This window comes from Halichoeres trimaculatus, unplaced genomic scaffold (genome assembly GCF_033239565.1).
Source record: "Halichoeres trimaculatus isolate MK-OKI-2021-1 unplaced genomic scaffold, fHalTri1.1 fHalTri1_scaffold_16, whole genome shotgun sequence".
Taxonomy (NCBI): domain Eukaryota; kingdom Metazoa; phylum Chordata; class Actinopteri; order Labriformes; family Labridae; genus Halichoeres; species Halichoeres trimaculatus.
In genome coordinates this window covers 12,744,374-12,771,417 of record NW_027437194.1, presented here as the reverse complement: position 1 = coordinate 12,771,417, position 27,044 = coordinate 12,744,374, and the positions used below count along the sequence as shown (strand labels likewise).

Genomic DNA, 27,044 nt, shown 5'->3' with positions numbered 1-27,044 from the left:
TCTTTACAGTGTACGGACGAGTCACCCCATCTTCTTGTGCTTGCCTTCCCAGTCTTGGCAGCCGCCCGAACTTAACAAGCCAGCAACCTTTCACAGCATCATATCCCACAGAGCGTGTGCTTATAATCCACACAGGCTTTCCAGATTGTATGATTTGCATTTATATTGATGGGAGGAATGTGATGATTGATGCAGCTGTGGTTTCAGCAGCTGCAGCCTGGACTGAGTCAGATAAAATGACATATTGGATCATCTGAATGCCTTTTGGTGTCTTAAGCTAAGCTGAAACCAAAGTCCTTTTTTTTCCTGTTTCACACGCTGCTCTGCTGAAGTCCCAGTGGTCTCACTGTTAATTGACACCCATGTTTCAGAGGCATAAAACCTCTACCAAAAAGAGCAGTTCAGTAAAAGCATGATAAACCATCCTGCCAACCAAAAACTATAGTACAATAGTACAATAGTACAATTATCTATGCTGAGAGTGTGTTTATGCACAACTATTACTACTTAAGTAATCAAAATAAAAAGACAGTGATCCACAGAGATCTTGTGGCTGTTATGGTAGATTAAGTAACTAATATCCCTGTAATATTAAGACACATTAAACAGTGTGGTAACTTCAATAGTGTCACAAGTAATGGAAACTCTCCAGAGCATTAACCTTTACATGAAGCACTCCTCAGATCCACAAAGGTTTGTTTGTGAGTTTATTCTGAATGTCAAGCTGTCCAGTCTTCAGTTCAATGTCTGAACTTTCCAGACCAGTCAGCTTACTCATTGCCCCTTCACTTCACTGTGCAGCTAGGTCAGACTTTCAAAATAAAGCCTGCTGAAAAACTTTTACATTTTATTGTTGTTGACTGCGCTTCCTAAAAACTACATTTTCGTTAGGTGATATTTTTAGCTGTCAGCAGGGGATCTGCAGCCTCTGACATTCCAGTTCCTGCCTTTTTGCAATTATAACACAACAGTCTTCTTAAATTTATAGAAAGTAAAACATAAGGGTTTTAAAATCTAAGGATCACTTTAGTACTTGCATAATGTACCAGGAAAGCTACATGGCAATGTTAGCTGAAACCTGGATTCACACTGAGCTATAATCCTGACAAAAGTTTATAAAGTTGTGCAAACAACAGCTCACTAGGACTGGGTATAGGTGTGAAAAAATCTTGATATGGCAATAAATTGCGATACTTTGACCCGTGATGAAATATTACATACATCAAATCTTGATATTGATATTTTTGTTAAAATACAATACGTCTTCGGCACCTGCAATGGGGTAGATGGCGGAGATGAGCTACTCCACTGTATTTTGCCTATAAACACATTATAATCTCAAAGTAAATTTAAAATATTTATTCCTAAACCTAAGGATGCAGATTTTGATGCTGTAAACATCAATGTTTTCTCTCTATTCTTGGGTCAGTTGGTTTCAAATTATTTTAAGTTTTAATTTTTACAGTGTAGTAGTGTAGTAGACTGATAAAAAGAGTGGTAAAATATTTTTTTTTTCCAAACTACTCTGTCACAGTAGTTTGTGACAAACATGACACATTTTATGTTTTCAAGTTAAGTGTACGTATGAAACATTGCGTCAAACTTTCATTAGTTCAAACACAATAAAATGGAAAAGTTGTTAATAAAAAAGTTAACAGTGTGGAATATCACAACATATCACAATATTGTGATTAGGGATGGATATTGAATTAGGTTCTTTTACAGTTACCAACCGAATTCTGTCAAAAATATCGGGTATTGATTCGCATAAACCGAAAAGGTACCATGTTTAGGTACCTAAATGCATCCTTGTGACCGTGAAGGAGTGGAAGAGACGGCAGTTTTCCATGCTGGACATTAACACAGCATTGCAAGGTTATATATTGAAGAATAAATATGTTTAATTGAAAAAAAATTATATATTGTTATTAAACAAACTCAAATTTTTACCATATAAACAGAAAAAAACACCGAAATTTGGTACCGTTGAGTACCAAAACCGATTGCCAGGTACTGGGCATCGGTACTGTATCATTTCAAATGTAAAAGGTACCCATCCCTAACTGTGATATTGTAATATTACCACATCGTCGACTAAGTTTTGCGATGCGTATCGTAACCAAAGGTTCTTTCCGATACTCACCCCCAAGCTAGGGGTTGGGTTAGAGTTAGGGTTAGAGTAGGATAACAAACCAGAAACATGTTTGGAAAACTCTTGACCCTGTATTGCCGAAAGCATCGTATTTTAACTCTGTGAGAATTTGGTGGAAAAGTTTAAACTTTTCTGACATTTCAATCAGAAAAGATTGGTGAGAATAGCCAATGATAAAAACAAATGTGGTGTTTTGTAGGAATTCTAATAGAGCTGTTGGCTCCAAATTGAAATGCCTCCTTTAGGAACATTTGACATCAGCATTAGCATCCGCATTGTGACCTCCAAAATGCTAACAACTTCCGTATTTCCCCAGTAGCTGTATGTGAATATATTATCCTTATCTGATGTGTTTGGTATTCAACAAGCCTCATATTGTAATTACAGTCTGACCTAATAACCTTTAAATGGTTAGATTAATTGACTGCACAAGATTTTCTCCCCAGGACCCAAAACACTGAATAAACAAATCATGAACTCCAGCTGTTCCGAACAAGCTAATATACACACACACACACACACACACACACACACACACACACACACACACACACACACCAGACACACACACACACTGAAAACCCCTAATATTTTACCGTATTCATAGTTTTTTAAACAATATTTTCACTGAGTTGAGGTGGTTGTGGCTTAGTGGTAGGGTCTCTTGTTTCTCATTCAAAAGGTTGGGGGTTCTATTGTCTACTTGCCAAAGTACCCTTGGACAAGAACTTACCAAACTGACCCTGGTGGTTTGCAATTAGTGATTACTGATAGGTGCATTATGTGCATAGGCGAGTGTGGCTAACATTGCAGATTCATTTGACTGCAGCATATTTGTGAACAAAGGACAGAAATACTGTTATCTCTTAAAATAGCAGCCTTGGTAAAACATCAACAACAAAAAAGTAACAGTGGAAAGTTTCCCTTTCTTTACTTTGAATCTGCATTCAGTCGCACACAATGTGAGATTGAATTTCTTTATGACATTACATTTCTCAACACGAGTTCTTGACGCACAGGAATACTCACATCCTCTCTCATTCTCCTCATTCTCTCGCTTTAACAAAAACACACACACAATAACAAAGCGGCAGAGCTCCTCAGACAGCACATTACATTCATTACAGTGCATCTTGTAAGTATTTCAACTCAATCAGAGGTGATACAAAAGGCCTTATCAGAGCTGACGAGCAGCACTCTCGAGTCCCCTTCTCCCTTCTTCTGCTGATTGCAGCTATCAGTGGTGGTGTGGGCGAGATGCCGCCTGATAACTGCCCTCTCTCAAATGAACCCATCTTCAGCATTCATGCCTGAGAAGTGATGTCCATGTGAATGTCATGGAACAACGTAAATGCTGTGCTATAGGCTGAATGCTAAATGAAGTAAGTCTTTATGGTTGACTTTCTAACACCTTAGATTTTTCTTCATTGTATGTAACTCACACTTTAACAGTCACTGTATATGGTGTTTAAAAGAGATTGTTTAGAGGATGGTTTGTTTACCTCAGCATTTTTACCAAATGTCACAGCATTTAAGCTAGATCATTTCATTGCTTTCTTTCACAAATCTGAAAACTGCCTCAAATACTCTTCCAGGGCATAGGGAGAGGGGGCTTCAGACAGGGAAACAATACAAGCACAACACAGTGTGCACACATGCAGTGAAATCATTGAGCTACATGTAATATAATAACCTGGCAACACTACATTTATTATTCATGCTGTTAATGTTAAATATTGACAGGTGATAACTTACTGAGCCACCAAGAGGTGTGGAGTTCATCAGCTCACTGCCTCACTGTCTCTTAAGTAGATTATATTTGCAGACATCATAACTAAAGCTGGTTAGCCATGTTCCCCTTACCGTGTCAGCTTTAGTATTAGCATTTAACCACTGACCTGCGCACTAATGCTGTGATCAGAGGCAACAAAGCATGCAAGTCTCATACTAGAGTTTCAAGTAACAAAAGCAACATCTCTTAAAAAAATACACCGACTCTTTTCTAAAGTTTTTTTTTGTGGTGATTATGTTTCCATTGTAATTTTTGCTCTTAGAAACAGCAACACATGAGGGGGAGTTGTGTGAGGGTGGTATTTATATGATGCAAATCCAAAATGCACACAAACATAATAAGGGCTTGTGTCAGTGTAAACATTTCTTTGTCAGTATAATCAAGTGGAAGACACTTTCATCAGTAATGACAGATAATTAACACCCAGCGTCTCAGGGCCTCGAACAAAGCAGAGCAAGTTCAAAAGCAGAAGATAATGGAGTAATACTCAGCATGTTGATTAGACAGCAGTTTAGACATCCTGTTTACAACAGCAATTATTACTCAGCAGACTGCATTTAATGTGAACTGCCAGATAAACATTTGAAAATTAACATTGTACATTAGGTACTTTTATAGGTACCAACCAAATTCTGTCTATAGTACCTCGTGTACAGATTCACGTGAAATTAAACAGTACCTTGTTTTGGTACCCGAACACATCCTTGTGACTATGAGGGAGTGGAAGAGTAGGTGAAAATCCGAACTGGACATGAAGACAGCATTACGAATTTGAGAAATAAATGTTAAATTGAAAAACTTTGAGATTTTGTTATTAAACAAATTGATATTTCTTACTACATAAGCACACACAAAAGTACCAAAAATTGGTACTGCTGAGTACTGATACTGATTATCAGGTACTGGGCATTAGTACCATATTGTTTCAAATGAAAAAAGGTGCCTATCCCTATTTCTGAGGTGTTGTAATGAAATTTAGAGGTGTTTCAGTACCCCAAAAAAGGACCTCTAATCTGCTTTTAGCTATATTATTAAAGGGGACATAGAAATAGAAAAAGAAATGGGGGGGGTAGAGCCGGGGGGGGGTTTGGAGCATGGCAGTATTTACAAAATCGCCACAGTGAATGGAGCAGACTGAGCGAGTTTGCTGTTTGCCAAAACTTCACCGTAAGGCATTGATAGCACTAATAAAATGGCAGAGTGTAGGAAACGTCCTTTTGTATTGGACCCGGAGTCAGACCCGGACGGTTCTGCAGCTCAGGAGGAAGAAAATCCACCTCGACACAGATCATCTCAGGACGCTTCAGTGTGGTGAGTCAACCCGGTACTGTAACATGTATAGTTTATACGTGGAAATATAGGCAGACTTCACCAATAAACTATTTCTATAACAGGGCTCCATCCTGCTCCTTCACTTTTCTCTGTTTTATCCATCATGCTGGAAGTGTAGTCTAAAGATCGCCTCTACCGTCAGTTCGTCACTATGTTAGCACTCAGTCAAGTTAACCAGAGCTAGTAGGGAGCTGTATTTATACTCGGCTCTTGGTGGGTGTATCCCTCGGTGGCGGTTGTGTGACTAACTGACATCACAGAGGAGGAGCTGCTTTATCAGATTACTCCAATAAAAAGAGAGGATCCAAAGCCAAATGTCAATGACCTATTTTCAGAGGCATCAAATCTTGTTCTAGGATATCAGAAAAAATACAATATCTCATTTTTTTGAAAATTCAGGGGGTGAAAGGTCTTGTTTTCAACTTTATTATTTTATATGTAAGTATTAAATCACCGATCAGCATGATATGTCCCCTTTAAAGAGGGGTATTGTGTTTTCAGGCTGTTAAAAGGCTAGTTAATCAGAAGGAACAGGGTTCATGGTGGGGCTGAAGAATTAGTCGATTTAAAACCGACATAACAATGTAATACAATGCAATTTTCAAATTGCGAAGGCTGCAATCAAAGACAAAAAAGGTTCATGTACATAGACCTGGAGGGAATACAGTAACTTGTGCTCAGAACTCTGTCTTCCTTAAAACAAGCAAAAGCCATAATGCTGTTCTTTTCTGGAAAAAAAAAAAAAAAAACCTGTGAGCTACAGAGATCTTTACAGTGTTCATTCCTCAGCATATTTCAGTGGTTGTACTGGAAATTTGGTCTTATTTACTCATCTGCACTTTATTTTGTGCGAGATTTATGGAAGAGAGGATTCATATTAATTTTTTTTTATTATTACTCAGCTCAGGCCTGTTGTTCTGCATTGCTTTGTTTCTTTAGAGGAAAGAATTGTTTATGTGTTAACAGCATCCTTTTCGTGTTGGTCATACTATGGATGATTTATTGTTTGTGTTTTGTGAATGATGCAGGACCCCCCCCCCCCCAAAAAAAAATGAATAAATAAATAAATAAATAAATAATAATAATAATAAAATAAAAATAAATAAATGAATTAAAATAGATAAATAAATAAATAAATAAAGTTGCATAGTAAATTACAATTGCAATATTAGTCCAAAAGTCATTATTAGATTATTTTCCAAAATTGTTTAGCCCTGGTTCATGGTGCAGGGCACTTTAAAGAGACTCCAGCTATAAAAATAAGGGTTTTCTTGGACACCAGTGTAATAAATATATGTTTTATGATCTGTAAAGCCACTTCTGGGGTACCAAAGGAGCTGTATAAAGCCTTACATAAAAGCACAATATCTCCTCTATAAAGAAAGTTCGTAGCACACTCTGGGAAGCAGCGTGTGGATGTCTCCCTGACCCTCACTGGTAAATAATTGCAAAGTGGAGAAGTCTGATAGATGCTGGCCCCTCAGGCTACCTGCAGTAAAGATGCTTCCCTTTAAACTTCATTGCCTTTTTTTTTTTAGATGGAGTTGAGGTTTAACCTTTCTGATGCTTTCAGAAAATAACGGGACGGCTTGACTTGAATATCTGGATACATTTCTGAATATCTATGTGATGTGAACATGCCATTCATCCAACAGAAGTTTGTTTTTAATGATTATAAAAGTTAGTTTTCCTTGCTTTTAGTTGCATGCAAAAAAATGTCACAAAGTCTGCGTTGACCGTATCACACCAGCTTTCTGAGGAGTGCACCCATTATAGAATTACCATCACTGTATAACTGTCAATACACCTAGCATGGAAAACTCTCACATCACAGTTTACTTTTTTCTTTACACAGCTTTTTGTTCTTATTAAAATGACTGTAGCGCATAATTACAGCACAAAGTTTACTTTATTGAGCAATCAAGTTTTGCTGTCAGTATGATGAATGAACTTCTACACAACTTTGTGGGAATCCTTATTCAGATTAATTTCATTTATAAAGGAAAAAAATGTCTCAAACACATTCCACCCCTGTGTCTGTAACTTCTCTGTTGGTGCTTTAAAATGACTCATCCGTCTTTGCTCAGTTAATGAGATGTCAGACTTTTCTCTTGCTGGCTGGTAATTGACCCAGCTCTCCTTTCCTGTCTTTTATTGACCATATTAATCTCAGAGTGACTTTAGATCAATAAGTATAGATCCTACTATTCTTGTTTCCATCTTGGTCAGTGCGGATAAGTTCTTATTTATTGACAGATTGTCTCACTTTATCAATAAAGAATATTTGGAGTGATTTATTATCACTTTGTAAAAATGTTGTTCTATTTGGTGATACCAAAGTTCACAAAATTATCCCAATTATCACAGAGGTGTAACTTTTTTTTCTTTTTCAAAATCATTTTTTCACAATGGAAGCTTTTTTTTGTATACATACTGTATATGTGAGCCTGTTTGTTTCTGGAATGCAGGAAGGATACAATGTAATCACTCCTATCACCTCACACATCCTCACATCCTCTGTTTCATCAGTATTGAGGTAAAAGATAATTAAGTTCCACCCACACTGGAGAAAGAAAATATGAAATCTCTTTCCACCAACCTCTTCTGCCTGCAAGCAAACAGAAAAATGTCCAATAGACTCCCTGCACTGGGCTAATGTACCAAAAAAAACACACACTTCTGAGATGCTGTCATCTGTTCATGATAACGTTTAAGTAGTGTAGTTTTCTCATAACATTTTAGACTTAACATATTACCAATGCTTCAGGCCAACAACAATACAAGTCCATAAAATAAGTTTAACTGAACTGTAATTCTGCTGCTGACTGGTGAGGGTGATGACATGTAAATCAACTTGATGAGCACATGACATTTCTTCATTGCATACCCGTTCCAGCTTTCTAAACTGTGCTCCACAGATTGTTTTTCAATCCATAAATCAACAGAGGGGGGTGGTTTCTAGACTTACCTTTGTGTGATTATTTGATTTTTTTTATTTGAAGGTACAGAGTCCATAAATTAAAATATTTAGCGGTATCTAGCAATCACATTATACATTAAAATGTCCTACATCTCACCCATTTTTTGTAGTGACGTTCCTTAAACAATAGTGGCCTTTGAGGATAAGGTTTATCAATAACCAGTGATAAATAGATTTTTGTGAATCGATTGGGGAAATCAGTTAGACTACTGGAGGATTTGACTGAGCACATTTGTGGTTTGACCTAAAAGTTTTACTTTTAAATTTGCTCTATATGTCTGAAAGCAAACAACTTTGATGGTCCTGGTCTTTTAAAGTTGCTGTTGCTCATTGGCTGTACCGAACTACCCACTTTAGTTTGACCTCCTCGGCTAGAGTGAAAACTTCTGCTACTTTCAGAAAAGGAGACAGAGTCAAACTTTTTCTGTAATACCAAACCTCTTTGTAAATGAACTGATGTATTATCCCAAAGCGACTAAATGTCCCAGTTCAGCAGCGACAGAAGTTCAACTCCTGGCCTACAAATGTTGAGACGTTGGATATTTAATTTGCATATAGCACAACAGCTTTACGTCCTGTATGGTCTAATTCAGTGAAAACAGAAGTGTTCGGTTTTAAAAACAGGCTGCCTCATGTGTTTGTCGTAGGCGTAACAATCAATCCACCATTAATTGGTCTCTTTTTGTTTATATGCTGCCAAGTCATAACACAAGTTTGTCAAACTGTTGTCCATTAGTAATGGATCAGCAGCACTGACAAGTAAAGTGACCTCCACATTGGCTGGAACCTCATGTAGACCTCAACTTGTTGGTTTACAGCTGTCTGCAAAAGCAGTTCAATAAGTAGTCCCATAAATAATCAATCAATCAGCACAGTACAAAGCCTAGTATGCTTTACACAGGATGCATATTATCTAGGGACCTCACACATGTATCTCCATTTTGCAACACAGGTTGTGGAAAACATTGAACAAAGCACTTGCAGTGTTAGTACCATTAGAAACATCTCATTTGTTTCTGATCCTGCCAGCCTGAAAGACTTGAATTATTTATTTTCTGTTATTTGACAAATTAATTACTTGACTATCCAGCATGAACAGTAATGTAGGATATTTACACAAATGCCTGTACATTATTGATGATAACTATGTCAGTCTTTTCACAGCTGTATCATGCCACGTGAGGCTCTATGGGAATGTCTGCGTAAATCTGCCATGCTGTTAACTTCTTATGTGAGCTTGAGTTTAAAAACTACCTTGTGTGTGCTTTTCTTCAGCTCCTCTTCTACTTCAGAGAAGACATCTACAATATGTTCCATCATGCTGCCTCCTTCTCTATCACACATGTAGAAGTGCTGTTCAGGCCCCCTTCTCTGGCCTCTAGAGGTTAAAGGTTCTTAAATAATGCATTTAACATGTTCTGTCTTATATTTTCCCACTTGGCCCATGTTTGTCAGTCATGTTACATCCCGACCATTATTAGCCACTTCGTGACCTGAATTTCACTGAATGCTTTTTACCACATTGATAGAGTTGCTCTGTTCAGAGTTACCATGGGGACTAAAAGCATGTGACTTATGGTATTAGTCAGAGTTGTCACATGCCCACTTTTCTCATGACAATGGGCATCTTTTGAGATGTGCTCTAGGTAGAAACCAAGTCCTAAAGATAAGCTAGATTGACACCTCACCTTGTGGACATTATACCACTGATAAAATTCTAGGAAAAATTGGCATATTTAAGAAATTTCTTGTGTTTTCATTGAATTTGATGTGAAAATACCCATGAAACAAATGAAATATGTGCAAAGTCCTCATATGACGTCATCATGCAAAGAGCCGTCATAAGGAGATGTAGGTCATTTTCCTTATCAAAAAAACAGGGGGCACTGCAATGATGGACTGGCCTTCTTAATTCCAGACCTCAACTCTATCCAGCAAAGTTGGTCGAATTGTAAAATAAATGATAGATAAATAAAATAAAAATAAAATTGACAGATCTACCAGTGTATGGAGCTCTGCCATGTTTTGAGGAACAAATGAAATGAAAGTACCTGGGCGCAGACCAACTCAAGATTTATTCAAACCCAAAGAAAACAATTGACATGTACCGTGTAGGAGAAAAAAAAAATCACTGGAGGGACGAGGCGACATGGCTTGAATAGTGCAAGGGATTGACGATAATGTCGCAAAGAAGTGACAGCGAGGGGGAAACACAGGTACTTTAAACAGGTCCCTCATCCAGGCATACACTCCCTCTCGCCCACAACGCTCTGCTTGTGAAAGACGCCTGGTGCTCCCAGCCAAGCGCGGCTCCAAATCACTAGCCAGACTCTTCTCCTCTGTTGTGCCCAAATGGTGGAATGAATTACCTAACTCTAAACGATCCGCAGAGTCCCTTTCTACTTTTAAGAGAAGTCTGAAAACTTATCTGTTCAGGGAACACTTGTGCACTTAAGCTGACCCTTATCCTCTTTGCCCTCAGGGGGAGAATGAGTCAGAGGGTCTATGACTCAGCTCTTGTGATTTTTTAGCACTATTACTGATGTTTGATGAAGATTGAGGTATACTGTTGCAGCTTTGCATGCAGTTGGCTTGTTGATTATTGTACCCCACAAAAAATAAAATAAAATAAAATAAAATAAAATAATAAAACTTGCACTCAATGGCAGCACCCGCAGCCGAATAACTTGAAGGACTGTTGTCGCACTAACTAGGTTTTCCTTCTGTCTAAATTATTGCTTGTGTTGTACATCGCTTTGGACAAAAGCGTCTGCTAAATAAAACAGTAGAACTGTAGACCTATATTGACACATGCCGGGCAGGAGGTAAAACCACAATACGCAAGATGATAAAAAGCAAAAAAACATCTTGCCAACAAATACTTTGAGCAAAGATATTCTGGTTGAACATTTGTTGGATTGTTGGCTGTCATTCAGAGAAAAGGATGTAACATTTCATCAGCTATGAAAAAGAAATTTGGAAAAAGTTTGATTTTTTGATATTTCGTTTTTTTTGTTTTTTTTCATTCAAGAGGAATTTCCCATTTTAAAACCTAAATTTGATTAAGCTAACACGAAAGGAGTGTAACTTGTGCAAAGTGGGCATTTGGGGTTTGGAATATATACAAGCCTCTATGAAATGTCGAATCAGGGATGCAGTCATTTTGTTTGAGGTAGAGTTATTGATTCAGTGATTGGAGCTTGACTGATGACGTTAGGACATCTTCTGTCACAGCTTATTTGATTCTGAACCCAGTTTTTCTTCTCTGTTTGTCTCCTTATTTGATAGGCAGTTGTCTCATTAATGCCAGTCCAAGATTTTCTATTTTAAATACGCCATGCAGGAACCACTAGTAAGAATAAGTGCATTGTTACACCCCTACCCCGATATGTATGAATAGACCTTAATGTTTTGTTTTTCAAAACTACCAGATGACCCCACTTCAAGAACAAAGCATGCTCATGTAATTTAACACCATTTCTGATACAATAAAAGCACCCCATGTACCACCAACATAAAAAGGTGAGGTTGAAGAGCTGGAACAAATCAAATTCAACACCTCCAACATGGTGGAATTATTTGATTCAGTTTACTTTTGACAGTAATCACACACCTTCAAGAATATTTCTTCCCGTGTCCACATGATGTCCTCAATAAAACAGAAGCTGGTCCTTTTTTTTTCTGTTTGGCAAACTCACAGAAGAATTACCCTGGATATTTCTCCTGAACCGCTGTATATAGTGAGGGGATGTGTTTGGCCCCTTTCAAAGGTGGTTTTGCAGTTCCTGGTGATAGAATTAGATTTCTGTTCATATTTCAAGTACACCCACAGATGGCCATTTTGTTGTAGCAGTAGCAATTAGGAGCCATCTAAAAATCTGAATTGCTAAAATACCTCTGTAGCCAGTCACGCAAAAGGCCTGTGGGACCCCCAAAGGATCTGTTCCAAATGTTTCCTCGAGCTTCACAGCCTGGGCTCTCCTGAAATCAGGACAAAAGACAAAACTGCTTACACAGATGGTGACAGGGGTACAGCAGATCTTTTACATAAAGACTTAAAAAAAAGTTTTGTCCAGTATTTCTGGCTCAAGATAATTTATGTTATTCAGCTTGAAGGAACTTAACTTTGTGAGTAATTATCCCTCAAGATGTGTCACGGACCCAAACACTGTCTTGAATAAATTTCTTGCAATCCTTTAGAGGCAAACTCTCCTTAAGGTGGGGCCTCCATGGTTTAGGCCTGGTTGTCCAGTTCAACCCATAGATGGTCCATCAAACAGCCACCTGTGGTTGTTTTCTCCCAGGCCACTTTTTCCCATCACTCACTGATCCAGTTCTGCACTTGTGTCCCATGTGGACAGGAATTTGCAGCTATACAGCCTCAGACACAAGAAACTGTGATGTACCGTGTGTTTTGGCACTTGTGTATCAGGGAAGGCAATACGTTGATAAGCAGTTTGAGCTCCAGTAGCTCGCATCAGTCCTCACTGGCCAGCACCTAATGCCCATTATTGGGACTTGGCCAATCATGACCTTGTCTTTGGTTAACTGGTTCTCTTTTGGACCATATTTGGTCAGTACTGGTCCCTGAAAAATGAGGAACACCTTATAAAAACTGTTGGATCATCTCCAGTAAAAAGTCTAGATGATCTCAACTAGCTGTTTATCCATTACTGTTTGGTCCTGGTCAAAGTCACTCACATCCTTAACCCATAATTATTTTTCCTGCTTACAGCACGTCAACTTTAATGTTTAAATTTTACTTCCTACTACCTTCTGCTTCCTTGTACTGTGTTTTCAAAGTCTAACATAATAAAACACATTTGATTAGAGCTTTCCACCTGCTCCAGTGTGAGGAATATGTCTGATTGCAAATGTGATCATAACCAAGGGTAGATAACACACTTCTGTTAAAATCATGCAGACCATGCTTCTTGAAAGTGTATGTTTTAAGAAAGTACTAACTTGCAACTTGCTTTTAAATTTTAGTCAAATACATCAGTCAACTGTTTTTGCAAATGTAGTTTCTGAGGTCTACACCACTGTTAACTGTTCCACAGAAAATATAAAAACGAGATACAACTCGTGTCATTATTTCGGTCAAAGGCACCTTGATAGTAATTCAGCTACTGACCTCTTTATCCCATGAATATGGAAATTAGCTCAGACTTTATGAAGTTAATTGAGCCATTCCTTGATGTGTGACGCATTTATTAGTATTTAGTGAGAGACTAATGAAAGCCTTTTGACCCACATCTCATAAATCTAGGACAAACCAAGTATGACACAGTCGTCCACTTTGATCATGACTGTTGAATACTGATCCTAAAATACACACACTGACCTCAGAGGTCTTCAGTGTCCAACAAATTGTGGAGAGAAATGATTCCGTGGAGTCACAGTGCAAAAACTGACTCAACAGTCACAAAAGCACCAAATAAAAATAGTATGACATCACTGCTTATCTTTTGCATCCATAGAGTTTCAGTCGTCATCTCTGCTTTGTCTAAAAAAATAGGTTCCTAGCCTCAATGTGTCAGGTTTGTAACATGAAATCTCTGCAGGCTCAGGCTTATGGGAATTGATGTTCCACTGAAAAACCTCTGAAATAAAATGACCTCCCATCCCAAAGCTTTCCTGAGTTTTGAAAAATGATTGCTGACATACCAGGTGCCCTCAGTCTCCAGTAAATCACAGAAACTTAGCTTTGAAACGTTCAAACAAGTCTTGGAAAAATCACAGAACTGTCAAATGTTTTGACACAGGTCACTGTGGTTCATTTAAAGTGGGGGAAACTTCTTGGTGTCATTGCATCATTCACTTCAATTAACTTTCGGTAACAATTGGTACTGGTTGACAGGTTGTTTGAGACCAGAGTCAGTGGTTTTTGAGTACTGTCAGCTGATCAGATTTCTTCTCTAAAATCAGATTTGAGAGACTGTAAAGTGTGTTTCAGTCAGACCCATTCCCCCCCAAATAATTAATCATTTACATTAAATATCTTCAACTTTGTTGTATGACTTAGAGCTCCCTACTATGTGGGATTCTTGAGGTGAGGAGAGCATAACTCTCCGGAAGAACGACAAAGACCCCCTGTGGTCCTGAGCAGATGTCCGTGACAATACGCAAGATGTCCATCAGCTAAGCAGTCAGCTGAGTGGGGCGGATGTTAAAAGCAGCTAATGCCAATGTAAGCTGTGCCTGTCTTAACTGTGCTTAACTTGGTGGTGTTGCATCTCTATGTCATATTTCTCTATAGTTCATCATTTTGACCAAGGAGTACTCCTACCATGATCTAAAGAAAAGGATTGCTTCCTGAAGTTGTAAATTATGCCTTGCTTATTATGGGATCAGGTCAGCAATGCACAAGCGTTACACAAGGCTTTTGATACAACCATGTAACATCCATTTTCTTTAAGATTAACTCATCAACATTTCTCTGTCTCTTCGCCTGTTTCTCTGGGTACAATAACTGATGCAGATCGTTTGACTTTTGGTCCTGACATGTATTGGTAAGCTATTTTGTTCACATTCATTACAAGCTGAGGAGTTTGGAGGTCAAGCTCCAGTGCTCCTCAGTCTTTCCTCTCTGACACAGATACACATTAAACAGCAGAACCAATTCCCATCTGATGATTGCCTTCAAGAGTCTTTAATAGCTCACTTTTTGTCCTCTACTTATCTCTCTGGACAGCATTGATTTCAGCCCACATGTTGGTACTTCTAGGAAAGGAAATAGGCCGACAGAGAAAAAAAAACAAAAAACAAAACAGAATCTGCAATTGCGTGATGAAAAAATACTGTCTGAATGTGTAATGATACATTTTATAAAGAATGATAAATCCAGCTGAACCATAATAAGCTACATTTTTTTCCCTCATCCATGTTGTCATCTCTTCATCTTTATTTTCAATTTTTAATAAATATAGTTAAATGACTGCTGTAGGGCTACTTTTGGGAATGTGGGAATATTTTATCATTCACTTAGTACATTTATCCCCAGTGTTGATACAGTGGGTCATTTTCATTCAGTTAACTCAACACACTTCAGTGTTGTGACATTTCTTACCCAGGCTATAACTTTTTAGTTGTTTCTGATCCCATGAAACCCCCAGTAGGACAACAGATCAGTGATTTACCCAAATGTGGAGCTGCAGAGGGATGAAGATATTTAGCTTTGTGGGTGGATGAAGGTTTGGCTTGGCTCCAGAGCGATGCATTCTTGACAGCTGATCCGCACAGGACATCGGCTGACTGAGAATCACCATGGACAGCTGAGTGACTGCGGGGTAGCCCCATCTGGGGGTCATCGTCCGATGACCTTGTGCCGTCTGCAGATGAAATCTGATCTGACAGCACGAGGCCTGAGGCCAAGCACACACACCAGGGAGATCAGAAAACCATCAGACAACTGACATGGTGTGGGAGGACTGGGTGGCGTCGACATTAGCCAAAGCACTTAGCCCATCAATTAAACAATTAGTGCTCTGTTTTTCCATTTATTGATCAGTTTTCCACACAGTGAGTTGTCTCTTGACTGTAAAATCTGAGGGTAGTCAACAGGCCACTCCCTGGAGCCAGCCCATGTCAAACCCTCATCAGTGAGACATGAAGCTCCTGAGCTGCATATCTCATTTTGGAGAACTCCCAAATATGCCAGCCAATCAGAACAGAGCAGAGACTGAAGAAGAATACAAAGGATGGGACCTGATCTGTTTTCTAATTGAGCCTATTGATTTAATTTACAGATCATGATGAATTATCATCTTTAGCATTCACACACCGTAAACTCCATTTAAGTCTTGTGTAAACTAAAACTGAACTGTTTTGTAGATTTGTGAAGTCATGATTTCGTCATGGTGCATGTACTAAAGACACGTTGTCACGTTCATCTTGTCTCATTTATTTAACACTCTGCTACAGGATTTCAGGTGCTGTCAAACAGAACTGAATTGTTGTGATAAACACTGAGCCGATGCTGCACTCTTTATCTTCTGTGTCCACACTGCAGGTTTACTAACAAGATGATGCCATTTTACAGCTCACACTGGAGAGTGGATTCATGCAGGGTTGGATAAGAGTAATGTGAACATGAAGAAAGATTGTCAATGACTGAGGGGGACAGAATAGGGTTGTTAAGTGGCTGGAGCTGTCAGGGTCTTGACTGATGATAGGATCATGTCTCTATCTAGAAGACCAAGACAGCATGATGTACAGGAGTCAAAGAGTGCAGTGTGGCTTGATAGGGAGACAGGGGTGATATATTTACCTCTGCCAAGGAGGTTGTGTTTTTGGGAGAGTCTGTCTGCTTGTCTGTCTGTGAACAACATAACTCAAAAAGTAACAAATGGATCTGGATGAAATTCTCAGGAAATGTTCAAAATGGGATAAAGAAGAAGTAATTACAATTTGGAGGTGATTCGTATCACCGTCTGGATCCAGGATATTTTTCTAGGATTCTTTATCATTGTGAAATAGGGCTATTTTCACCATATCTGTATATAACTCTGATAAATGGTCGGTTTGCTTTGCAAAACAATACAAGACAAGGTCACCATAATTTCGGACAGATGTAAAAGCAGATCTTGGCAATACTCTGGATACTAAGATCTGGAATGTGAAATATGTACTGGGTTATCATAATTTCCAACACTGTCAGGTAACAAACTATCATACAAACCTGCAACTAACACCAAATTGTAGCAGACTGTCTGCTGAAAGGGACTATAACATTAAAGTAGGACTGAAGTGTCGCGGAGGTCTGCACGCTCTGGGTGCTTTTTAGGGAAAAAGAATTGGATGAATGACTAAAAGAAAGCCATAACTCTATTTCTGTGTCTTATTTGTAAGTAGTATAGGATTGTGTTTTGCAAGTGGGTATGGAACCTTGGCAGACTGAGCAGGACTTGTACACAAAGTAGGACAGTCTATTCTCACTATCATCCTTCAAAACGTGCTCACCATACATTAACCTACTTTTATACAGCACATAGGAAACAGATCAACGATCAAACACCAAAAATAAAGATATGTAATTTGGCTGCACTTACTGGGTCATACAAATGATTTGAGGAGGAACCAGAATGAACTTTTTATGCCTTCATTTTGGCCTAATGGAGACTTTTTAACCTTCAGTATACATTTAACACATTCTCCTTTTGTTTCATTCTTCTAAACAGCACACAAGCTTCATCTCTTGCTCTTTCTTCTTCCCAGTCATTATAAACACTTGTGTGTGTGTGCGCGTGTGGTTTGTGGTGAGCAGAATGTGATTGACAGTACTGTGGGTTAAGAGTGGAGGGCCAGTCAAAGAGCACTTAACAGTTCCCTGCTAGTCTTTAGTCATACACACAGAAAAAAAAGGTCCAATCAGTGCAGTCCTTCAGCCTGTCAGAGCTGCGGCTGCTCGTTCTGATGGCCACATTAGCACTTCACATTAAGAGCTCATGAATACATTTACATGTGATCGCATTATTAAACAGAGGATTTTCTCTGTTGATTTTTTTTACTCCTCACTGTCTTCATTTCACTGATGCTGGTATAAGAGACATTGGGTGTAACCAGAAGCAATTTTAGATCGCACTTTTAGGGATGCGTAGTCCAGACGGCGGTTTTTATATGGATATAAGCAACAGTCTCTTCATTCCACTCTCATTCACAGAAAAAATAAAGTTTTGCTATACAAGTTCAGTTCACAACAGTAGTGCCTGATTACTTTCGTTTTATACCAAAAAGTTAATAGAAATGTTTTTGTAACAATATTTTCAAGTACTAATATCACACGTATGGTCTTTTATTTGTGCAGGTGAGAGAAGGCTTGGCACAATCCACAGTGGTTTTAAAAGTGAAGCATACATTATTGCATCAGTTATTGTAATAATCATTTTGTAATTATTGGGAATGCACCGATACCAATCCTGGTATCAGATATTGGTGGATCGGTGCCCCTCAAAACTGGATTGGTATTGGTGAGAAAGGGGCCGATCCATGGTGCCGATTCAGGCAACCAGCTCTATGCCTTTTTTTAGTGGCGCTTTTGGCTACTTGATCTGAAATGTTACCTCTGATGCTGTTTATTTTTTTATTTTTTGCTGCATTACCGGTCTACAGGGTATAAAAGTTTACAATTTAATAGAATTTCTGCATATTCTGAAGCATTGTTTTTACCAAAATGCTGCTAAACATTTAAATGTTTTATAGTTTAAACAAATATTACCTTCAGGAATTCCATCTACTCATTTTTTTGCCTTTTACCCAAATCATTACCAGTCTTGTTCCACAGTAGGGCATGCAGGTTATTATTTAAGGTATTGGTAGTGGTATCGGTATAGGAACCAGAAAAGATGGATGGTGCATCCTTAGCAATTATTCTGTAATTGTTTCCAATTAAAAGTACTGCCTTTTATCTGGGTTAAAACTTCAAAACACTAAAGTCCCCTTGCATTTTTGACCTTTTAAGCCCTGGCTTCTTTTTGGGTCCCTGCTAGCAAAATAACATACCTAAAGAGTAGATAAAGAGTATATCTCTGCACCCACACGGCCTATCTGAATCACCCTGGTTTCAAAATAAAGGAACCACTTGTGAAATTTGGTTAGGGGTGTCAGTATTGGTATCTTTGCCACTGACTCAGAGTAACAACGGAAGTTAGCGAAAGTCCATAGAGGATACGAAAGTAATACGCTCAGCTGTGATTAGCTGACAGGCTGATATTCAATCACTAGTCCAACCCTTCTCAACCAATCACAGCGTGTGTCTAACAGTTAGGCAGTGCATTTAAATCACATTTACTCTTTCTTATCTCGGCTACCTCTTTGCTACCCAGCTGCTGTCTTGATAATTCCTCCCCCACCCTCCTTATAAGACTCTTTATGTATCCTATTTAATCTGTATGTACGTTTGTGTCACAGTCTCAGCCTCAGTCTCAGCCTCAGCCTCTGTCTCCAGCCTAATCAGCCTGACTCCACTCACCTGTGCTCCTGCTCACACCTGCACCTCATCTGCTGCCATCAGGCCACCTATATAAGCCCCAGCTCCACACACAGTCATTGTCAGACTGTCTTCGCAATCACGCTGAGAACTTCAGACCTGTCTTCGGACTGCTTACCTGTTGCCTACAAGTTTCGTCCCAGTTTCTGCCTGTTACGCCTGACCCTCGGCCTGACTACAAGGTATCAACTAAAGCTTCTGTTCGTCACTCACCGGTCTGCCTGAGTCCCCGGCTGTCGATCCTGCTTCTGTCTCGGACGCCGAGTTCTGCCTGTCCTGATCCGTGTTGGTCTACCTGGTACCTGATCCCTGCCTGTCTTCGACTCTGAGTATCGCCTGAATCCTTCTCCGTGTTGGTCTGCCTGGTTACTGAACCCTTGCCGGCCTTCTACTACGTGAGCCTTTGCCTGTACGTCTCCTGTGTGGCTCAGTCAGGAGAACGCTCGTCTAGAGATCCTGTGGTCACGGGTTCAATCCCCGCTCAAGCCGCAACTCCCTGCATTCAAAGACTGTCTGAGCCTTTGTCCCAAATGTCTCCTGTGTGGCTCTACTGAAGAGACACTCACCCTTTATTCCTAAGTGTGCGGATTCAAACCCTGCTCTGAACTGTGCCTTTAAGTTTCTGCCAATAAAGACTGTTCATTGTTTATCACCAACTACTTGCTTCTGGGTCCTAAATACAATCGTGTCAGTACAGTCTGACCAGAAGATGGACCCAGCGAGTAGCACACCCTCGGCAATGGACAGATTGGAAAGAGTTGAAGAAGTGTTGGCTCATCAGGAAGGGTTGATCACCACTTCTGTCAGCCACCTTCAGGGTGCTGTGGATACCCTCACCCGGACAGTTACGGAGCTTGCTTCCCGACTTCATGCTCCACCACCAGCTTCCGATCCTGCGCCGATCACTCAACCTCCTGCTCTGCCTGACAGTCCTGAACCACGAGTGGGATCTCCTGAACGTTATGATGGAGATCCGGAGACCTGTGCTGCCTTCATTACAAACTGCACCCTGCTCTTCGCTCTCCAGCCTCGCACGTTCTCCTCTGAAGCTGCCAAAGTAGCCTTTACCATCAATCATCTGACGGGGCGTGCAAGGCTTTGGGGAACTGCTGAGTGGGATCGTCACTCTCCTGCCTGTTCCAGTTTCCTCACCTTCACCACTGAACTTCGGAAGGTGTTTGGCCAGAATCCAGACAGAGCCGGGGTAGCGGCAGGTCTCCTGAGGCACCAACAGGGTCGACGGACAGTGGCAGACTACTCCATCGACTTCCGCACCCAAGCCAGCCGCAGTGGGTGGAACTCTCAGGCCCAGATTGATGCCTTTGTTCATGGATTGGCAGACTACATTAAAGACGGACTGGTCCCGTATGAACTCCCTTCATCCCTGGACGGCATCATTGACCTTGCCACTCGGATTGACCTCCGCATCAGGGCCAGAAGAGGAGCAAAGAGTCAGACACCGACTCATCTGCCCACTTCCAGTCCACAACCCAAGAATCCACTCCGACAGTCTTCCTCTATGATGGCAGGGGACCCCGAACCTATGCAGCTGGGTCGCACCTCCCTTACCCCTGCTGAAAGAGGACGACGGATCTCCTCGCAGCTCTGCTTGTATTGTGGTGGGCAGGGACACTTTGTAAAAGACTGCCCGTTAAAAGACAGAGCTCACTCGTAAGAGAGGAGATACGAGTGAGCTCTTCCCTCCAGACTCCTCAGGTTCTTCGTCCTTCCCCTTCTGCACGCCTGCTCCTGCCTGACGGACCCCAGACCCTGGCCACCCTCATCGACTCTGGTTCAGACTCCAGTCTCATCAGCAAGAGAGTCGTAGAGCAACTTGGACTAAGTCTGGTTCCTCTCCATCAACCAATTCCAGCCAAAGCTCTGGATGGCCATCTGATGGGACTTATCACTCATCAGACAGCTCCTGTTACCATGCTCATCTCAGGCAACCATAAAGAGACTATCCAGTTTCACGTACTCGAGCATCCTGACATGCCGCTGGTCCTCGGCTACCCCTGGCTTCGACGACATAACCCTGTCATAGACTGGTCCACTGGCTCTATCCGTGGTTGGGGAACTGCATGTCATCTCACCTGCCTGAAAGATGCCATGTCTCCGCACCCCCCTGTCTGCACCAAGGTCCAGCCTGAACTCTCAAGGGTGCCCCCTGAGTATCACGATTTCAGTGCTGTGTTTAGCAAGGCCAACGCCACATCTCTGCCACCACATCGACCCTATGATTGTGCCATTGACCTTCTCCCGGGCACCACTCCCCCCAAGGGAAGATTATATTCCCTCTCTGCACCAGAACGGAAGGCCATGGAGGACTACATTAATAATTCCCTGTCTGCGGGCATCATCCGTCCTTCTTCCTCACCTGCTGGCGCAGGATTCTTCTTCGTGGAGAAGAAGGATCGCTCCCTGAGGCCTTGTATTGATTATCGAGGGCTCAACGACATCACTGTGAAGAACCGCTACCCCCTGCCTCTCATCTCTTCTGCCTTCGAGCTACTACAGGGAGCTACGGTCTTCACTAAGCTGGATCTTCGCAACGCCTACCACCTCGTCCGCATCAGGGAAGGAGACGAATGGAAGACGGCGTTCAATACACCCATCGGACATTATGAGTACCTCGTAATGCCATTCGGACTGACTAATGCCCCAGCCGTCTTTCAAGCACTCGTCAACGATGTTCTCCGAGACATGTTGAACCAGTTCGTCTTTGTCTACCTCGATGACATCCTCATCTTCTCCAAGAACCTCAGTGACCACGTGCATCATGTCCAGTCTGTGCTCCAGAGACTTTTAGAGAACTCACTCTTCGTCAAAGCTGAGAAGTGTGAGTTTCACGCTCCCACAGTCTCCTTCCTGGGCTTCATCGTGTCTAAGGGCCACATCCAAATGGAGCCGTCCAAAGTTTCCGCTGTCACCTCCTGGCCTGTTCCTGAGTCCCGCAAGCAGCTCCAAAGATTCCTGGGCTTTGCCAACTTTTACCGGAGGTTCATCAGAAACTACAGTACGGTCGCTGCTCCCCTCACCGCTCTAACAAGCAGCAAGAGAACTTACCTCTGGTCACCTGATGCAGACACAGCCTTCCGTACTCTGAAAGAGAGGTTTACCACTGCCCCTATTCTCCAGATGCCTGACCCAGACCTTCAGTTCTTGGTGGAGGTAGATGCCTCTGATGTGGGAGTAGGAGGCGTCCTATCCCAGCGTTCCCCTTCAGACCACAAGCTCCATCCCTGCGCCTTCTTCTCTCGTCGACTGACCCCAGCTGAGAGGAACTATGACATCGGCAACCGTGAGCTTCTGGCGGTAAAGCTTGCATTGGAGGAATGGAGGCACTGGCTGGAGGGAACTAAGGAGCCGTTTCTTGTTTGGACTGACCACAAGAACTTGGAATACATCAAGACTGCTAAGAGACTCAATGCCCGTCAAGCCCGATGGTCCCTGTTCTTCTCCAGGTTTAATTTCACTCTGTCCTACCGTCCTGGTTCCCGCAACACCAAACCGGATGCCCTTTCCCGCCAATACCTCCGAGATGAGGACAGCCCAGAGAAACAGGCCCCCATCCTAGCTCCTCCTTGTGTAGTCGCCATCCTCACTTGGGATATCGAGGAGAGAGTCAAAGCCGCAACCCAAGATCAGGCTGGTCCCAGCTCCTGTCCTCCTCACTGTCTGTTTGTTCCCGAAGCTCTACGGTCGGAGGTTCTGCAGTGGGCCCACTCATCCAACCTGACCTGTCACCCCGGATCACGACGCACACAGGAGGTTCTCCTTCAGAGGTTCTGGTGGCCCACGCTGGAGGAGGACACTCGGCACTTCGTCAAAGCCTGTCAGATCTGCAGTCAACACAAGTCCTCCCGTCAGGCTCCTGCCGGTCTCCTCCAACCTCTGCCCATCCCACATCGTCCATGGTCCCACATATCCTTGGACTTCGTCACCGGTCTACCTACCTCCGATGGACATACGGCCATCCTCACTGTGGTAGACCGGTTTTCCAAAATGGTCCACTTCATTCCCCTGCAGAAGCTTCCGTCCGCCAAGGAGACTGCACAACTGGTCCTCCATCACGTCTTCCGCATCCATGGCCTTCCGTTGGACGTGGTGTCAGACCGTGGGCCTCAATTCTCATCTGCGTTTTGGAGAGAATTCTGCCGTCTCCTGGGAGCCACTGCCAGCTTATCTTCTGGCTTCCACCCTCAGTCCAACGGGCAAACCGAACGCATGAACCAGGAGATGGAGACAGCTCTTCGGTGCACAGTATCCCAGAACCCATCCACCTGGTCCCAGCAGCTCCTATGGGTCGAATACGCCCATAACTCCTTGGTCTCGTCCTCCACCGGCTTGTCCCCATTCCAGTGTGTGTACGGCTACCAGCCCCCGTTGTTTCCGGCTCTGGACAATGATGTCTCCTGCCCGTCCGCCCTTGCCTTCGCCAGACGCTGCCGTCGGACTTGGGCCCGAGCCAGGGCTGCACTACAGAAGGCCGTCCACCGTTACTCCTCTTCAGCCAACCGCCGTCGGACTCCTGCTCCAACCTATCAGGTGGGTCAAAAAGTTTGGTTATCTACCAGAGACCTACCTGTTAGAGTTGAGAGCAGGAAGCTTGCACCTAAGTTTGTGGGTCCTTTCCCCATCCAGAGAATCATCAATCCGACGGCGGTGAGGTTGACGCTTCCCCGGTCCATGAGGGTTCATCCCACCTTTCATGTCTCCCGGATCAAACCTGTCCATGAGAGTCCCCTGTCTCCTGATGTTCCTCCTCCTCCTCCTCCACGGTTTATCGACGGGGGTCCTGCCTTCACCATCTGCCGTCTGCTCCGTTCCCGTCGGCGAGGGAGAGGCCTGCAGTACCTCGTGGATTGGGAGGGATACGGTCCTGAGGAGAGGTCATGGGTGCCCTCCCGGGACATCTTCGATAAGGATCTCATTAAGCAGTTCCACGAGGACCACCCGGAGCAGCCATCCCTGAGGAGGCAGGGACGCCCATCACAGCAACCCTGTCTCGTCACCCCTGTTGGTCCTCCATCACCAGAGGATTCGGAAGAGGATGAAGAGGAGGAGGGGATTCCACCTGTTGTCCGTGAGGACTCCGCCTCGGAAGAGTACTGAGGTACTCTTCCCACCCACCCCGCCCCTGTTGATGTGTTGGACGTCGGGAGCCGTCCCTTGAGGGGGGGGTTCTGTCACAGTCTCAGCCTCAGTCTCAGCCTCAGCCTCTGTCTCCAGCCTAATCAGCCTGACTCCACTCACCTGTGCTCCTGCTCACACCTGCACCTCATCTGCTGCCATCAGGCCACCTATATAAGCCCCAGCTCCACACACAGTCATTGTCAGACTGTCTTCGCAATCACGCTGAGAACTTCAGACCTGTCTTCGGACTGCTTACCTGTTGCCTACAAGTTTCGTCCCAGTTTCTGCCTGTTACGCCTGACCCTCGGCCTGACTACAAGGTATCAACTAAAGCTTCTGTTCGTCACTCACCGGTCTGCCTGAGTCCCCGGCTGTCGATCCTGCTTCTGTCTCGGACGCCGAGTTCTGCCTGTCCTGATCCGTGTTGGTCTACCTGGTACCTGATCCCTGCCTGTCTTCGACTCTGAGTATCGCCTGAATCCTTCTCCGTGTTGGTCTGCCTGGTTACTGAACCCTTGCCGGCCTTCTACTACGTGAGCCTTTGCCTGTACGTCTCCTGTGTGGCTCAGTCAGGAGAACGCTCGTCTAGAGATCCTGTGGTCACGGGTTCAATCCCCGCTCAAGCCGCAACTCCCTGCATTCAAAGACTGTCTGAGCCTTTGTCCCAAATGTCTCCTGTGTGGCTCTACTGAAGAGACACTCACCCTTTATTCCTAAGTGTGCGGATTCAAACCCTGCTCTGAACTGTGCCTTTAAGTTTCTGCCAATAAAGACTGTTCATTGTTTATCACCAACTACTTGCTTCTGGGTCCTAAATACAATCGTGTCAGTTTGGGGGTTTTGCAGTGCACTCCCTAGAAAGCTCGAGCAGGCTGCTTGGCTAACCCAGGGAGTACTCTGAAAAGCAGAGCTGTAACGCCAATTCTAACAGTATCCATCTGGCAATAAGTGGTTCAAGTCCATGACGAGAGTGTTCCTGACAGAACTCAAGTCTTTTTTTGGGCCTTTTATTCCAGAGTGACCTCAAAGTCCCCCAGTTGGAGGACCTTAGAGTGTAGAGGGTTAAACCTTCACATTTGTCCACATCATGTCAGGGCTTAAAGACTTAAGTTTTTGGGGGGTTTTGGGGGACTTATGGTTGTCAGCCCACAGCATCATGTGATTACCAGTTATCAATACAGCCATTGTAAAAGGTTTACCCCTTGTCATAACCAGCCTCATCAGGATCAACTCTCACACACTGAGCAGGCTCTGGCAGGTTGAGTATTTCGTGGCTGTTTTTATTACCCTGTCATATCATTTCCCTCCCAGCTAGAGACTCAAATCTTTGCTGCGGGCCCGTACGCCAAAATCTTTCCATCTGAAGGCTATCTTAGCACATCGTGAAGACTACTAAGCTGCTCCGAATACATCACAACTACTTCACAGAAAAAGTTGATCTTTACTCCTTTCTTCATAGCTAATGCTTTGTGCTTTTAATTTAGTGATGTGTCATTTAAAAGTGGGTGAATGAAGTCTGAGTCAGTCTGTCCCTTGCAGGTGTTAATCTCTCAAAGGAAACTCCAGTTGGACTCTGTTATACATCATCAGGAAGCACATGAAATACCTGGGTATAACAGAATAAAGACACTTGTTCATGTTACATTCTCTGTGGTTTTAGGAAACAGTGCTGCTCCTAAGTCCTGCTCCAGCAGGTTGTCTGGGTGGATCATTCCTCTCACCAACTACAATTGTGGCTCTGATAACAGATCTTTTAATATTACTCTCCTCTTCAATATCAGAGGATTGTGAGGGTGCCAGGCAGAGATATTGAGCCTTGTGCTAAGAGTTCGTCCCTCTGGCCCAGCATCAAAACTTATTAGACAGATAAATGAGAGGTGGACTTGCGTCGGAGCCCAGCCTTATTCTATGCTCATGTGTCATTTATTCGTCTGCTGAATACCGGCTCCATCAGATAGCAGCCAGCCTTTCACTGCAGCCACCATCTCTCTGGATCTGTTGACCTGCACCAAGGACTAATGTGGGCTGCTTTAGTGGTTGGAAAAAAACTGTTTCTTTTTCCCTTTGAAACAGCTTTTTGTTCTGGTTTGTAGTTCCTTATTTTTAGATAAAGGCTAGGATGTGATCATATGTTTCGCTTCTCTATCTATTGTTCCTTCCCTGATCTATCAGGTAAAAAAGCCACAAAAAAAACTGTTAACACAAGATTTATATCTGTGCCTCTGTTCTATTTGTTCTTCTTCATTCTACTGATGAACAAGAGGCTAAATTTGCTGTTTCTGCCCAACATGAATGGATAAAGGATTTGTTGTCCACCACAGAGTTCAAATGATCATTTATTTAAAATCCAATCTTAAAAAAAACATCCTTGACCAATTTCCTGTAACCATAGCAATGGGAAGTGCTCTCCAATCGTGTCTCTGCACTGTGTGTTGAGGAAGTACGCGGCTTCCTGCTGTTTTCACTAGTTTCCTCCCATTGGTCTGTGCTCAGGAATCTGCATCTGATCCTGGAAAACTTCACAGTTCCCAACCAGCTGTCTCCCGTGCTACGTTATACCATTTTGTGCATTTATTTTCATGTTTAAGATGCACCTATTCATCTTCATGGGATTGGAGTAGGTAGGTGAGTTAACAACTCCTGTGATCATTTCAGACAAGCTTAA

General features: G+C 42.5%; 1 protein-coding gene across 3 annotated transcripts in view; it reads left to right on the top strand.

The window, feature by feature from the left end:
* LOC141805366 (uncharacterized) overlaps positions 1-27,044 on the top strand; it is a 73,242-nt gene that overhangs the window by 41,071 nt on the left and 5,127 nt on the right. The window contains exon 3 of one of the 3 annotated variants that reach the window (XM_074690396.1): positions 26,873-27,000. The exons of 1 other annotated variant lie outside the window; for it this stretch is intronic. The gene's annotated coding sequence lies outside the window, so the exon portion shown is untranslated. Of the gene's footprint in view, positions 1-26,872; positions 27,005-27,044 lie in introns of all 3 variants that reach the window. One more of the 3 variants, XM_074690395.1, reaches the window with a different exon arrangement.